At 42.5% G+C, this 16,063-nt stretch overlaps 1 protein-coding gene across 1 annotated transcript in view; it reads right to left on the minus strand.

The window, feature by feature from the left end:
• Window positions 1–16,063, minus strand: part of MTCH2 (mitochondrial carrier 2) — a 1,452,460-nt gene that overhangs the window by 149,986 nt on the left and 1,286,411 nt on the right. The gene's annotated exons all lie outside the window — the stretch shown is intronic.

Below are 16,063 nucleotides of genomic sequence, written 5' to 3' on the forward strand. Positions count from 1 at the left end.
ATACACATATATATGAGTTTAAACATACAAGATGTATATTTCACAAAATTGTAAAGGTTAGGTCACCTTTCTGTGTCCACCTGAATGACTTCTATAATTAGTCTCTCAATCTCCTTGCATAATATGCTTATGAGGATTTCTGGAATTTCACTTAAAAATTTGCCTATTTACCCCTGATTTTGCTGGCAATTTCTGTCACAATGCCTAACACCAGCACATACGGACGTCACTTCCCATGAAGTACAGAAAGGCAAATAATGGCTTTTTCTACCTTGGTTATTAAGGCAAATGCTCAGAGACATATAGCAAGCTGAAAAATCTGGTCTACTCAGGCAAAGTACAGTTGAGTACATAAACTTACACCAACAGGAGATGTTCAAATAAGTCACTGCTGCAGTAGCCTAAAGTTTTGGTGATATAGTCTGTCAAGGACTGGACAATTGGGAGATGTATCCAGACAAAGATCAGACCAACCTGCCAGCTTCCAAACCTTTAGGGCACTTTCCATACCCCTTAACTGCTGTAGAGCTCAAGGAATACATTATAAATACACTGATTAGGTCTCCAAAATCTCAGAGATTTCTTGCCTCAGAACAAGGGAAGCTAAAGCCCTGACAACAAGGTATGCGCTAGGAAAAGGGAATGAGGAAATAAGCACCTTGGCAGAAGAAAAACAGCAAAAAGAAGAGGGATGGTGCTTGTACTGTAATAGTGATCTACTTGAACATCTACTGCTATGGTACATTTGCTTACACGGAAGATGGCTAGTTTGGCTTAAAGTAGACTCTGATACCACTTTAGGCATAAAAGGAGGATTAGTTCTTAAAGAAACACTGTTCCTATGGAAAATGAGATACAGCTGACTCACCATAAAAGCTTGCAACTCAGATAACCTTCTTGCAGAAGCGAGAATAACCAGTAAACACTGTTTTCCATGTTAAGAACCTCAAGTCAGCCAAATTAGCTGGTTCAAATGGAGCAAGTGCTATCTTCTCTAACAAAAAAAAATAAGATCCCAAGGAGTGGCCACCAGTTTTCTTGGAGGCATCTTATGCAAACTCCTTTCAATAACATTTTCACATGAGACTGCATTGAAAGAGGAGAAACCACGGGCAGACATGCTGAAATGACTGAAAAATTAACCATGAGAGAAGAATAAGGAATGCCATAAGACGGTAACTCACAAATTTCATAGAACCAGAGAGCAACTAGCTCTACTGATCATTGTTGCAGTATTCTTAACAAAAGGGTTGTCGCTCTCTGACATCCAGCCAGGGCATCAAAGCTTTGCCATTGTACGACATATGCCCAGCCAACGATCGCAACTCATAGGCATCAGGTAATAGAAGCAGACATATGTATGAGATCCTCAGATCATCTCCAAGCCAGCATCAGCCTGAAGACGACCAAAGGAGGAGAAAGATCAGTTAGGAGGGGCCAAGGTTGAACAGGTTAAGCAAGTTTCCCCTCAGAAAGTAAGATTCTGTGGCATAGAATGTGTTTGAGAGTGCACAAAAGCAGTATCAGCACAGATGAGAAGAAGTAAAAAAATGGGGGGGGGGGGTAGGAATACTGCTCAACAGATGGGTGACGCCCAGAGCTGTACAGAAAGAGGGTGATAGGTTAAAAAGAACAAGTAGAGGCAGAATCCAGGAGGCCAGACAGAATAGTTCTGACAAACACTGTCCTGGATCTTGAGAAAACATCCAAATTGTAGTGTTTTGTGAAGGTGTGAACAGAAGACCAGGTGGCTGCTTCTAAAATGGACCTTGTTTCTACACCTTTGTAGAAAACACCAGAAAAAGATTCTACTCGAGTGGAGTGAGCCTTTGGGCAATAGGGTAGAGTCTTTCCATGGTGAGAATAGCAGAAGGAAATAGCCTTTGAAATCCAGGAGGCAACATATTGTTTGGAAACTGGCAGGCCTAGCCTGGAGTCCAAGAAGGAGACAAACAGTTGATCTGTTTTTCTGATATCTTTAGTTTTATCCAGGTAAAACCTCAGCTATCTGTGAATGTCTGAAGAATGCAGTATTCCCTCCCCCTTTTTCTAGGGATTGGAGTAAAAGGTAGGCAGATGGATTGCTTGGCTAAGCACAAGTTCATTAACCACTTTTGGCATGAAGGACAGATTGGCCCCGAGACTTATCTTATCCTTACGGATGATAAAGAAGGTAGCAATGGTCATGACAGCCTGTAGTTCTGAGACCCTCTGGGCTGAAGTCAAGGCCAGGAGGAAAGTACAGTTTTGTACCTACCATAAATGTAGATGTCAGATAGATATGCAACTGCAGTCATAACATATGGGTTGTCCTGCCTCAGGCAGCCCTCGGTCGGCCGAATTCCAAAGTCTGGGTCCGGCGTCGGCTGGTGTCGCCTCCTCTCCAACGTCAACGACTGGAGTATAAAGGCATCGGCTGACGCCATCTTCTTCAGTGTTTCTTGCCCCAGATGCCCTCTTAGGAAGGCTAAATTTGGTCAATGGATAAAAATAATCCCAAACATGCACAACAGTAATAAACAGATACACCATAGGAAATACCCCCAGCTAATGGGAAAAGGGGTAGGGACCCAAAAAGGAAGGATACAGAGAGGTAGGAGGGTGGGAAAATCAGACTGCAGTTGCATATCTATCTGACATCTACATTTATGGTAGGTACAAAACTGTACTATGTCCTTCAAGAATGCAACTGCAGTCATAACATATGGGTTGAATACCATAGCCAAGCTGGGGGTGGATGGATCTAAGATAATGATGGTGTAGCTAAAATCCCCTGCAGGACTGCCGAAGCAAAGCCTGCTCAGGATCTGGAGTATAAATCCTACTGTAACCTTATTTGGAGCTTTTCTCCCCAGGACTCCATTGAAAATGGGTTCATTTGGCCCAATGGACTATCCTGGTAAACCAACTGCAAATAAATAAAAATAAAATAAAATAAATAAAGGCAGGTTGTAGTGCTTGGTAAATGTATGCACGGAGCTCCATGTAGCAGCCTCTAAAATGTCCTTTGTTGCCACTCCTCTTAGGAAAGCTGTGGAAGTGGCTAAAGCTCTGGTGGAATGTGGCCTAATATTGGCTGGCACACCTTTTCCATGGAATGAATAGCAGAATCTGATGCAATGTCCAATCCATTTTGAAATTGTTTGTTTGGAAATTGCTTTTCCTTGTACTCCAGCAGCATAGGCTACAGACAGTTGGTCAGACTTCCTGGTGGCCTTAGTTATGTCCAAGTAGTAACGTAGTTGCCTGTGTATGTCCAAAGTATGGAGAAGTTTTTCCCCCCTATTTTGAGGATTGGGGAAGAATGTAGGCAGGTGAATAGCTTGATTTAGAGACACCCTGGAAATAACTTTTGGCATGAATGTAGGATTTGTTCTTAGAGAAACTCTGTCTTGATGAAAAATGAGGAAGGGAGGCACTGCCATGAGTGCCTGTATCTCCGAAACTCTTCTTGCAGATGTGACTGCCAATAAGAAGACCGTATTCCATGAAAGAAACTGCATTTCTGAAGTTGCTGCTGGTTCAAATGGAGGAAGAGTTAATTTTTCCAACACATAATTGAGGTCCCATGCAGGTATTGGCTGTTTTCTGGGAGGTTTGATATTCTTTATCCCTCTTAGAAACTGTCTTAGCAGAGGATGTGAAAACACTGGAGGGTCACAGTTGTATTTTGTTGAGATTGCTGAGGCATGAATCTTTATTGAAGAGTATGAGAGTCCAGTATGAAATAGTTCTGTCAAGTATTCTAATATCTGGGGTATATTTGGTAATGCTGTGTCCTGACCCCTGTTGGCATTCCAGATGCTGAATCTCTTCCACTTGGCTGAATAGGTTTTTCTGGTGGAAGGTCTGCGTGCTTCCAGCAAGATCTCTTGAACTGATTTGGAAAGAGTTAGGTGGAGAAATCAAGGTAGCCTCCAGGCTGTCAGATGTAATGTTTTCAGGTCTTGATGTACAGTCCTGTAATTGTGTTGTGTCAAGAGCAGGGGCGATAGGGCCAGAGGCCATGGTTTGGTCCGAGTTATGGTCAATAGCAATGGGTACCAGTGTTGCCTTGGCCAGTCCGGAGCTATCAAGATGCCTGTTGGTTGTTCTGCTTTGATCTTCAGTATCACCTTGGTCAGCAGAGGCAGAGGAGGGAATGCATACATTTTGAGAGAATTCCAGCTGAAGGAGAGAGCATCCGTTTTCCAAGCTAGAGGATGGTGAGTCCTTGTGCAGAACTTTTACAGGTGATGATTTAAGTGGGAAGCAAAAAGGTCTACGTCCGGCCTTCCCCATGTCTTCGTCAGTTGAGAGAAAATGTGAGGGTGCAGCATCCATTCGTGTGGATCCATAAAGTTTCTGCTCAGCTTGTCCGCCAGTACATTGTCCTTGCCTGGTACAAACTGGGATTGCAAATGTATCTTCAGGCTCAGAGATTTTTCTCAGAGAAGCATTGTAAGTCTGCAGAGGGGGATAAGAATGAGTGCCCCCCTGCTTGTTTATGTACCACATGACCGTGGTGTTGTCTGTCCTTATTAGCAAATGCCCTTGTTGTAGTGATTTTTCTAAAGTTTCGATTGCACGTATCACTGCCAACATCTCCTTTTGGTTTATGTGCAGATGTCTTTCCTTTGGCGACCAAAGACCTTGAATGCATCTGCCCTCCATGTGCGCCCCCCATCCATGGTCTGAAGCGTCTGTTGTAATCATTTGGCCTGCTTGAGGTCTGTTGAAAGACATGCCTTTGTTTAGTTGACTGTCTTGGGCCCACCATAAAAATTCCTTTTGTAGACATGGAATAAGTGGGATTATGTCTTCTAGGCTTTGGCTGTGTTGAGACCATAAGTTTTTCAAATACCATTGCAGCTTTCTCATATGAAGTCTTGCCAAAGGTATCAGAAGGATGCAAGATGCCATGAACCCCAGGGCCTGCAGGATTTTCCTTGCAGTCAGCTGGGTGAGTTTTGCTAGGCCTTTGAAGTACTCTGGTAACTGCTGCTGTTTTTCCTCTGTGAGGTAAGCCATTTGGTTTTCTGTGTCCAGTTTGACTCCTAGGAAGATAATCTGTTGGGGTGGCAGTAGTTTTGACTTCTGAATGTTGACTGTGTATCCCAAGGCCTGCAGTAGATGCATGACATAGTCCAAATTTTCTTTTAAGGTTTGTTTGTCTGCTTGTATGAGGCAGTCGTCCAGGTAGGGGTATATTTGAATCCCCTGTAGTCTGCAGTGTGCCACTACTGATGCCAGGCATTTCGTGAACACTCTGGGAGCAGTAGATAAGCCAAACGGCAATGCTGAGAATTGATAATGCTCTGTCCCTGCAAGAAATCTGAGGTATCGTCTGCAGCTTTGTCTGACTGGGACATGCAGGTATGCCTCCTTGAGGTCCAGAGTGACCAGCCAAGACCCCTTGCCCAACATGGGAAGGAGTTGCTGCAACGTCAGCATTTTGAACTTTGGCACCAAGAGAAAAGTGTTCAGAGTTGACAAGTCCAGTATGGGTCTCCATTTGTTTTCTTTTCTTGGAACAAGGAACAGTCTTGAATAAAATCCCTGGCCTTGCTCCTGAGGAGGAACCCTTTCTATTGCTTTTATACTTAACAGCTTGGAAACTTGAGTGAGCGCCTCTGCCCTTTGATGATGTGGCAGGTTTGGCATGCCTTGTCTTATTGGTAATTTGTGGAAGTGGAATCTGTAACCTTTGTCTATCAAATCCAGAATCCAGTTGTCCTTGGTTAAAATATGCCAGTTTTGAGAGAATAAGGATAATTTTCCGCCCAAAGGTGCTTCTCTTTGAACCCTTGTAGGCGGTACAAAAGTCAAGTCATTGTGATTGTCCTTGTGGTGCAGCTGAACTGTCTGCGCCACTTCTTTGATTTGGAGGTTGCCATTGGCGGCCCCTGTAAGATCCTCTGTATTGCCCTCTACCTCGGGCACGTCTGTTTTTTCCCCTTTGAAACTTGTCTGAGCCGGGGAAGGACCAATTCTTTGAGGGCCAGTTTCTGCTGAACCTGGGTGGCTGAACCTGAAGGAAATCCTTGACTGTCTGTACTGACTGCTTTTTCCTCTATGGATTTCAGTACATCCTGTGCATTAGCACCAAAAAGCTTCTGTTTTTCCAGAGGTGCATCAAGTAGCTTTACTTTAACATGGTCAGGCAAAGACTGATCCTTTAACCAAGCATGTCTATGTATCACAGCCCCAGTCATAGCTGCCCTACATGAAGTTTCCAGTGCATCATAACCACACTGAAGAAAATGGTTATTAACCTGCTGAGTGTTATGTATATGATCCTGCAATGCCTTTTTATCAATAGGCTCTGGAGAAGCTAACTTTTTCTGTAAATCATCCAGGAGAAAATCTTGGTACTGAAACAAGTGAAAAAGGCAGTTAAGAGACCTCATGGCTAGGGTAGTAGAGGTGTATACTTTTTTTAACCCATCTCTCCAGGGACCTGGCTTCTCTGTCCGCTGGCAGAGGGTTTTTGGCAGAGGAGGTAGCCACTCCCTTAGGGCCCTGTGAAATAGTTTCTAGATCCACAGAGTGGGCCTTAAAGAGGTGCTTGTGAGTGTCAGGGACCCTATAATATCTGTCCGGCTTGACAGGAGCCGGAGGAAGAGAGTCAGGGTTAGCACTGGAGTCAGAGAAAACATCATCCAAAACATCCATAACAGGTGGAATAGCCAAGGGTCTGTGCTGAGGGAGCTTGAGGAAGGTACGAAGCCTTTTCCTAGAGTCAGAAAATTCCTGACCCTGCCATTGAAAATGTTCTCTCATGGAATGCAGGACTTCACCAAAAGAGAAATCCTCTGGAGGGGAGGCAGAGGGAATTGATTCCTCAGCATCAGAGTCCTCGTAGGCCTGGAAGGATTCTTCTTGGGTATCAGAATGCTCAGAATCCCCAGAGGCTTCATCCGAAGATAGGTCATCCGCCTGCTCTGTTCTAGGCCTTTTCTCTGCAGGAGGCTGAGAACCCATGTCTGGATGAGGCCGAGTCCCCCTGATAAGGGAAATAAGATCTGCAGCCAGAGACATGATCTGCTTATCAGATGAAGGGGTCTGGGCAGCAGGTTTAGGATGGGCCTTGGCCTGACTGGCGGCCTCAGCACGTGCAAAGGCCTTGATGGACATGGATACCGGAGGCCTAGCAGCCCCACGTGCAGGCATAACCTTGTCCAAAGAAATGGTATTGGGTAGATCCAGAACTTCGGTTTCCAGAGGGAAATCAACAACCGGCACCGGAGAAATCTCCGAGACCGAAGGTCGTGTTGACGCTGTGTCGTCGGCCTGGAGCGGTGGATTTACCACTTCCGAAGGGACCGGAGCACTAGCAAAGGGTTTAGGAGTGGCATCGGTAGTGGACGCAGGCCGAGGGTGTCGGTCCCGGTTCCTTGCGGTTTTTAGCAGATTGGGTTGTCGGTGGATCCGACGGCATGATATACACAAAAGATTCACCGAAAAAGTCCTCGGCGAATTCTGCCCGGCGCCTGAGAGTGCGCTTGTTAAAGCAAGCACAGGCAGTACAGGCCGAGACGTCGTGGTCTGGGCCCAGGCAAGGAAGGCAGAGAGAATGGAAGTCCTTATGAGTTATTTGTTTACCACAAGACAAACAATTATTAACTTTCTCAATTTGTTCTGACAGCAGCTGAGGCAAGAATAAATGTTCCCCAACGGGGTACTTAGCTTTTAGATGACTTCGGTACTGAAAACACAGGAGCTGACCGACCGGCACTTGCGAACTGCTTCTGCTTCGGGCACCGCGCGGCAAGAAAGACTGAAGAAGATGGCGTCGGCCAATGCCTTTATACTCCAGCCGTTGTGACGTCGGAGAGGAGGCGACACCAGCCGACGCCAGACCCAGACTTTGGAATTCAGCCAACCGAGGGCTGCCCGAGGCAGGACAACCCATATGTTATGACTGCAGTTGCATTCTTGAAGGACATCACCATTTTCCAAGTGCAGAATTTTAAAGTAGCAGGCGCAGCTGACTTAAAAGGGGATAATTTTGCTTTGGACAAGCTAACTTTAAGGTCCCAAGGAGAAGCAATCATTTTCTGTGGGGGTTTTATGTGTAAACTCCCCGTTGAAAAAGACTCACCTCTGTCCGGGACATAACAGGAGGCTCCAAAGGTAGACAAGAGTTAACGAAGTTAATGGCCAATAAAGGAGTCTTAATGGAAAAACAGGCCAATTCAAAGTGTCACAGGTAGCACAAGTATTGGAGTACTGTGGGGGTGTCCATTAGAAGAGGTTGGAGTTTCTGTTTGAAGCACCAGACGGAAAATCCACTTGGCCATTTAAGACTTTCTGGTGTTAGGTTTCCTGGCTTCCTGTAAATTAAAACCACCTCTTCAGAAAAATTGTGTCTGGCAGGCAATTAAAATCATATCATTCAGAGGGTCAGGCTGAGATAACTAAAACTGGAGTTCCTTTTTTTCTTTTTTTTTTTCTTTTTTTTTTTTTTTTTAAACAAGAAACATCTTTATTAAATTATCAAGTAGATTCAAGCAATCATACATTTATTTAAATGAAAACAAACATTATTGACATAACTTTAGCTGCAGACATTATACATCACTTATAAACTATCCAGCCATAGTCAGTTAAACATTACATAGCTCATTCAAATCCTGCCTTCTTTTAATCCTCATTCCTCCTCTGCATATACTGTTCCCACAAATCATCCCATTTTTTGTATATGTAATTTGCTCCTACCCTTTTCTAAAGATCCCATTTCTAGTTGTTTATCTCTGTTATTATATTCACTACTTCTAGTACAGTTGGTTTACACTTTGATTTCCATTTTCTAGTAATTGCTCTTTTGGCAGTCACAATAATTAGACTCAGCAAGGCCTTAGTATGTATAGGCAAATTCAGATTCTATATCACAGCTCAAAAAATTATTTCTTTAGTTACACCAATTTGCTCATCCACTATCTCTGGCAGAATAGTCTGCAGAGAATCCTTAGTCTGCCAACTCATTACACTCAAAAATATGTTCCCAATTGCCTCTTTCTTCCCCATCACACGACCACCATTTGCTGTCTACCCGAGAAAAAATTATTTGGAGTCTACTTGGGGTATAAAAATATCTATGTAAACACTTCCAGCAAAGATCCTAAAACTCCAAAACTTTGCTGCACATTTGGGAAACATACATATATACCCGCATTGTTTCTTTGTGACTTGCTTATCCAGTCTCTCTTCTCAATCCTTGCTAACCTCCTCTAATTCTTACAGATATGCAATATTTTGTATGCTCTCTACTAATTATTCCTTTTTTAACAGCAGCTTTTGTTCTAGACTCTACTAACAACTCTACCAGTGCTGGTCTTCTCTTAGTACCCCCCTGTTTCTTTTTCTTTGCCTATACTCTGATATCAATCTTTGATAGGGAAGGCAATCTCTAGCCTACAGTCCAAATAAATTCTTGGCCTCTTCCCAGTTTGTTACATTTTCCTCTCTAATTACTTGCTCCTAATACTTTGTTCTTTTACCAGTTTTCTCCAATAAATTCCAGCTCTCTCATGCCTATTGTTTGTATCCCTAATTACAGTCATCCCTACTGGCAGAATTTCCTTTCCCATTCCTGTGCTGGCTTAGTTCTTACAATACTTTCTGCTACTTTATGAATATAATACTCTGTATGGTTAACTGTTATTCTGCATCCAAAATCAGTCTCTCCTTGTTTCTTGAGCTTTTCCCTCTGTTTCAACATCCCTTTCCACTTTGAATTACAGGGTTCTGCTTGTGGTATGTATAGGAGCCTTAACTATACAGATCTGAAATACCCCTTCAAATGGGGTAATCCTACACCGCCTTGTTCTTCTGGAAGAATCAGCTTATCCCACTTGACGCTTGCCGTCTTCCCCTCCCAGATAAAATCCTTCAGCTCTATTAACTGCTACCCAGAACTAATTCTCTTATTTATAAAAATATGCCTATCCTGTGTATAAAACTAAAGGGACAAATTTTTTTTTAACTGCTTGTATCTTGGTATCCATATCCACATAACAGAGCTTCCAAATTCTCAATTTTGCAATTATCTTTTGTTTAGTCTCTTCCCACATATCCTTAGCTGCCGCACCAGAATCTTTATTAATCCAAACTCCTAAGTACTTCATTTTATCATGTCCCCCAAAGGAGTTTCTTCTTGATGCAAGGAAGAAGGGGAATGCTGGTACTGAAAGGTTGACAGTGTTGTGAATACATTAATTTCAGATACCATTGTATTTTCCTGATGTGTGGTGAAAGGTAACATGTGAATGGTGCAGCCAGAAGTCTGAAGGTCCTGACAGCTTGTCTGGCCGAGCAATAATCCTGAATGGAAAGCAGCAGAAATTCATTGGCTAGAGAGGTGACTTTCTCTTGAGAAATAGATGATGTGGCTAGATGGCATCCCAGAAAGATCAGCTGTTGAGGAAGAGTCACCTGGGAATTTTTGTAGTTAACAGTGAACCACAAGAGGGTCAAAATTGTATTGTGTAACAAAGGTGCTTTAGAAGAAAGTCCCTGGATACAACCTGGAGTAGAAGGTCATCCAGGTAAAATTTCAATGCCCTGAGTGCAGCAAAAAGACAATACTGGAGCCAGACATTTTGTGAACACCATTGCAGTAGCAGACAGACCAAAGGGAAAATCAGTACACATAAAATATGATGACCCAGTCAAAGACATAATTTTTGCATTAAGGGCAAATGGGGACATGACAGTAAGCATCTTTAAGTCTAAGGATACCCAGAAAAGCTTGACGGAGTAGAAATGGTACAAGAGTTTTATGGGACAACATTTTGTAAGAGGGGACTCTCAGAAGTGTTAACCTGGTAAAATCCAAGATGGGCCTCCAATGATCCTTCTTTCTGGGAACCACAAATAAAATCCCCTTCCTGTATATGATGGGGGAAACTGATTCTATGGTTTCCAGGGAGAGTAAATCCTGTATGATGGGCTCAGAAATTCAGCTGGTTGGGAAGAATTCCCCCTGCAGGTGGACTGTTCTCCCAATACACAGAGTAACCATCCCTGATAATGGTTAGTACCCACTTGTCTGAGGTTACTGTTTCCTAGACAGGAAAAGAAAGAATCTTTTTGAGAGTGGGGTGGACGGGTGGGGGTTGGTGGGGTGAGGGAGAGAAACAGTCACAGTGGCCTGCTACTGAAATGAGGTCTCACAAAAGGAGTATCCCTCAAGTTTTTTTCTGGAAATCTTTTCTTGGGAGGTTTTATTTGTCTGTGAGGAGTTCTGGGATCTCTCTTGGCAAAAGGAGGTAGGTTTAAGCTGGGTAATTTCTTTGGTAGCTAGCAACAGCAGACAGTAGACTTTGGCAGCAATCTTTCACAATTTTGCCTTGTTCTTGTAAAGCCTTGAAGAGACTAGTAGTTTGCGGGCCAAGGAGATTATCTATGGGACAGCCCAAAAGCTTAGATTTTAAATGTATAGAACAGGTTGGCTCCTTGTCAGGCATAGTGCCTAATCACTGAACCAGTGGCAGCTGCCATGGAAGAGGCATCCACAACATAATAGCTACATTTTTACTGTGGTTGGCTATTTGGGAAGCCTGGGCCACTAAAGACTACTTGAGTTGCTTTGAGTCTGGAGTCTCTGGTTCTGGGATGGTCTTGGTTGAAGATTTTAAGACTGACAACAAGTAATTGGCCATTTGAGTTTTATAATTTGTAGCTCTAAAGGCTACAGTGGAGAAAGTATAAACTTTCTTGCCCCACCTGTCCATTGCTCAACTGTTTGTGTCACTGGGAAGAACATTAGTGCCAGGGAGAAACTTTGGAATGACTTTCTGAAGCCAGAGAGACTGTGGCTGGGTCTGCCATAGCATATTTGTAGGCATATTTGAGTTTGTCAGGAACTCTGTAAGATCTATCTAGTCTTTTTGGAGCAGGGGGTTGAGAGTATGGAGCCAAGGAGTTCACCTGAAAGCTGTCCAGGTAAGGCTCCAGCACAGGTGGGACTGGAGGGGGAGTGGGCGTGCCCATCTCCAGTAAAATATAATATGTCTTGCACCTCAAACACCTGTCTGGGCTGCCATTCAAAAATGTTGCATCATGCTCTATAAGATTTCTCCAAAGAAAGACGTTTCCAAGGGGGGAGTTTGGAGAAAGTGAATCTCCATCTAAAGAAATAAGTTCTGGAGAGTGTAACTGCAACTAATAATCTACAAAAAGATTTGAATCCCTCTCAAGTTCATCATCAGAGGAAGAGGAATCCAGTGTTTATGTGGTTTGAGAAGTCACAAAGGAAGGGGCTTCAGAAATATGTTAAGAATACTGCAACAGTGACTTAGGACATTCATAGTTGCCTGGGCCAGAAGGGAGTCACCACAATGATCTTGGGGTATTCCTTCTGAATATTCAGAAGTACAAGGAGATTAGAGAAAAAGGGTGGAAAAGCATGAAGGAAAATTCCTGTCCAAGTAAAGAAAAAGGCTTCTGCTTTCCAGGCCTTCTTGCATGGAGTCTTGGAACAGAATCTTGTCAGTTAGTTGTCCAGAGAGGAGGTAAAGAGGTCTACCTGAGGAACTCCACACAGATGGATCAAATCTTGGAAGACCCCCCCCCCCAATCTAGTTTTTATTCGTGAGGGTCTACTCCGGTCCTACTAAGTAGATCCATGTTGTCTGATTTTCATCGGGTTCACCACCACCTGCCCCCTTCCAAACTATCACAAATAGGATTCTGATGACCAGTACTACTTTTGCATAACCCATCAGGCTTTATTGCCAGCTCCCTATAACCTGACCATTTTTTTTCGGTCATGCATTCTGCAGTTAGTTTTGAACAGACGTTATAAGTTTTCCTTGATCTGCATATGGGTATAATGTTTAGCGGAGGGGCAAACCTGATTTGAGGTACTAAGGTGGATTTCAGGGAATTATGGGTAGGGGAGGAGTCAGAGCCCTGGAACCAAAAAGCTTCAGGATCGGTGCTACGGTTGGATCTGATAACTCACAGCTGAAATGGATGAAAGTAGACAGCATACAATTTGCTAAAACATTTCTCATTCTTTCACAACTTGTCATAAACTGACATACAAGGCTGACAATTCTACAGTCTGAAAATCAAAGATGCAGAAGTATACACTTTTTCCCATTCCTATCAATTTTCCTACCCTTGCTATACAACATATCTTAGCGCATAAACTCTTAATAAGCGACCAAAAGAAAAATATCAACAATATAAAAATATGGGAGCAAATTTTCAATATTGTGTTGGCGTAGAGGTGCCTATCCACTTTTTCTCGGGACTTAGAGTACAATGTAAAATCAATCTTAGATTAGATATAAGAGGTAGAGACAATACAGTTCGTTGGCTTGATTTGTTATTGTGGGTTTTCTTTTTTTTTTTTTTCTTTCTCTCTTTTTTTCTCTTTTTTTGATTATTAGTACTGTACTTATGACCAATATATGAGATTGACATATAATGTGAAGTTAACCTATGGAAGCATTTTGTAAATATTGTACATAGTGTGTGAATTTGTAATATGGTTGTGAAAAACAATAAAAAATGTTTATTGAAAAAAAAAACAATTTTCCTACCCTTATCAGAAAGATTAGGATTGGAATCAAGTGTTTAGCAGAAGTGGGCTCCACTAAAATTATAGCTGCTAGGTCAGGTTTGGGAATACTGAGTAAACAAAAATTAAAAGACTGATGAACTTTATACTGCACACATTTGCCTTTTTAGTGGCAGTTGGCTACTAGGAAAACTGTAGGCAGTAAGTAAAACACACATGCGCGCACACACGTGCACACACTATCTCTGGAAAATCCTTCCGTAACAACTCATATTTTCTAAGGGACTGAGAAACCTTAGTGTTTTCTCAAAGAAAACACTACTGGCATCTCCTAGCAATAGTCTCACAGAAAGAGAAATCCCTACAGGGAGCATCAGAAACTGAGCTCTCAGAGTCTGAATCAGAAATCTGAGGGAAAAAATGTCTCCATCCTTGCATCTTCCTGTTCAGATTTAGAATTTTGATACTCTACACAAAAAGAGGAATCTGTTTTTCTTTTACTAGAAACTACTTTACAAGAAGGATCACCATCTCCAATTAAGCCCTGTGCCAAACCCAGTAAACTACTACTATCGAAAGAAAAATGAAGAGTAGATACATGCTTGGTTTTCTGTTTCTTCGAGAGGAAAAATGGGGCCAACAATGTTATTGATGGGCAGAAGCAGCTTCCCTAGGAATGGGCACAGCATTCTGACTCAACACGGAAACGCTCTCGCTGTCCTCTATCCCACGACTGACAAGTGTCTTTCCCCTGCCCACTGAAGGGACCACAACAGCAGCAGATGATGTGGCTAAACACTGGTTCATAGTGGCTGTAGATGCTACACACCTAAGGTATCCTGGGTAAAAAAAAAAAAAAAAAAGTGGTCAGATATAACAAATGGCCACAGCAGAGTCACCCACCTGAGGCTGAGGCAAACTGCTAGTCTGATGCAGCAGCAAATGCTGTTTGCTCAATTTTTTTCTCTTTGGGGCTGAAAGAAGGACCGATATGGGACTGATAGTTTGTTCCCTGGTCAAGCCAAAAAAGGTACCTCTTCCTTGGCAGACCATCAGCAACTGTCAGTAAACATTACCAGTCCACAAAAGTTTCTTTTTTGACAGACCAAACACTCAAAAAAGCACTTTAAAACACTATACCAGCTCACGAAAGTTCTCCACATGATAGGTTTTCAATAACTTTACACCACTTTTAAACTGACAGAAAAATATGAACGCTCTGTTTAAAAGTGTTACAATCTCGAGACAGTCCATTAAAACACAACACTCCTAGCTTTAAAATAACGTTCCTGAAGAGGAAAGTATCAAAAACATCAACAAAATTAAGAAAATGAAGCCCCTCCAAAGGGAACATTTCTGCCCACCAAAGGAAAGCACAAGCAGGCTATAGATCCTCAAAAATCTCAGAGGAGAATACTCTTCGGTGATAGTAAAACTCTGAAGGGCTTTGTACCCACACTTGTTTGTGTTTTAGTCAGTTCAGCTTGATATGTCTGACAGTTTGGCCATGTGGAAGGTTCCCAGAAGGTTTGGAAGCTGGCTGGCTGTTACATCCTTAGCAGGATATAACACCTATTCATAGGTTGGTACTAGGCTATTGGCCCTAAGGCCTATGCAAGCCTAGCCATAAAAATTCCCTGGAAATTTTTTTCCACAATATTTACTTCTCTGGGCCCCTGTCTAGCAGGGCGACTGAGATCAGCCTATTGCTAAGGCTACTGCAGCGGTGATCAATATGATGAAAAGTGGTCTGTTCTGACACAGTTTGTCCTTTTATCTTTCCTCATAAGATATAAAAAACAGACTACAATCCCTGAAGCTTTCTGTTCTGGCAGTGTAGTATCTTCAGTTGCTTGTGTACATTTGGAGTGTAAAAATTTTTTTTTTTGATGTATGAAAAGACAACATGGAGATGAATTGCCTGGCTCGATGTAAACTCTGAAATCACTTTAGGCTTAAACAGAATTGGTTCTCATGGTTACCGATGTTTTTGTGAAAGACACAACAGGGCTGAATCACAATTATGAACTTCCAACTCAGATGCTCTTTTTGCAGAAGTCAGAGCCATGAGTAGCAGTCTTTAAAAATAAGAACTTTAAAACAGTTTCATAAGTAGGTTAAAATGAAAAAGTGTAAGTTCCCCAGTGAAAAATAAGATCCTATGCAAAAGCCTTCTCTCTTCTAGTTGGACAAATATGCAAAACCCCTTTAAAAATGTTAATTTCAGGTTAAGTAGAAAGGGGCATCCATGGGCAGACAACCAGAGATAGTAAATCTTAGAAGAGTAAGAAAGGCCAGTGAACCCTCACAAACATCGCAGAACCAAAGGTTATTTGCGCCTTAAAAGGATTTTGAATCTTGTTTTGGCAGCAACTAGAAAATCTTTTCCACTTAGCCATATATATGATTTTCTAGTAGCAGGCTTCTTTGCCTGTAATACGTGCTGGATGTATCAGAAAAACAGATGCCTAAAAAGTATTAGAATTCTTTCATCCAGGCAGTAAAAGCTGAAGAAAATTAAGTTTGGGGTGGATCAGCGAAACAGTCTTG

The sequence above is a fragment of the Protopterus annectens genome, chromosome 17.part0, assembly GCF_019279795.1.
Source record: "Protopterus annectens isolate FY-2018-M chromosome 17.part0, PAN1.0, whole genome shotgun sequence".
In the NCBI taxonomy this organism is placed as follows: Eukaryota; Metazoa; Chordata; order Ceratodontiformes; family Protopteridae; genus Protopterus; species Protopterus annectens.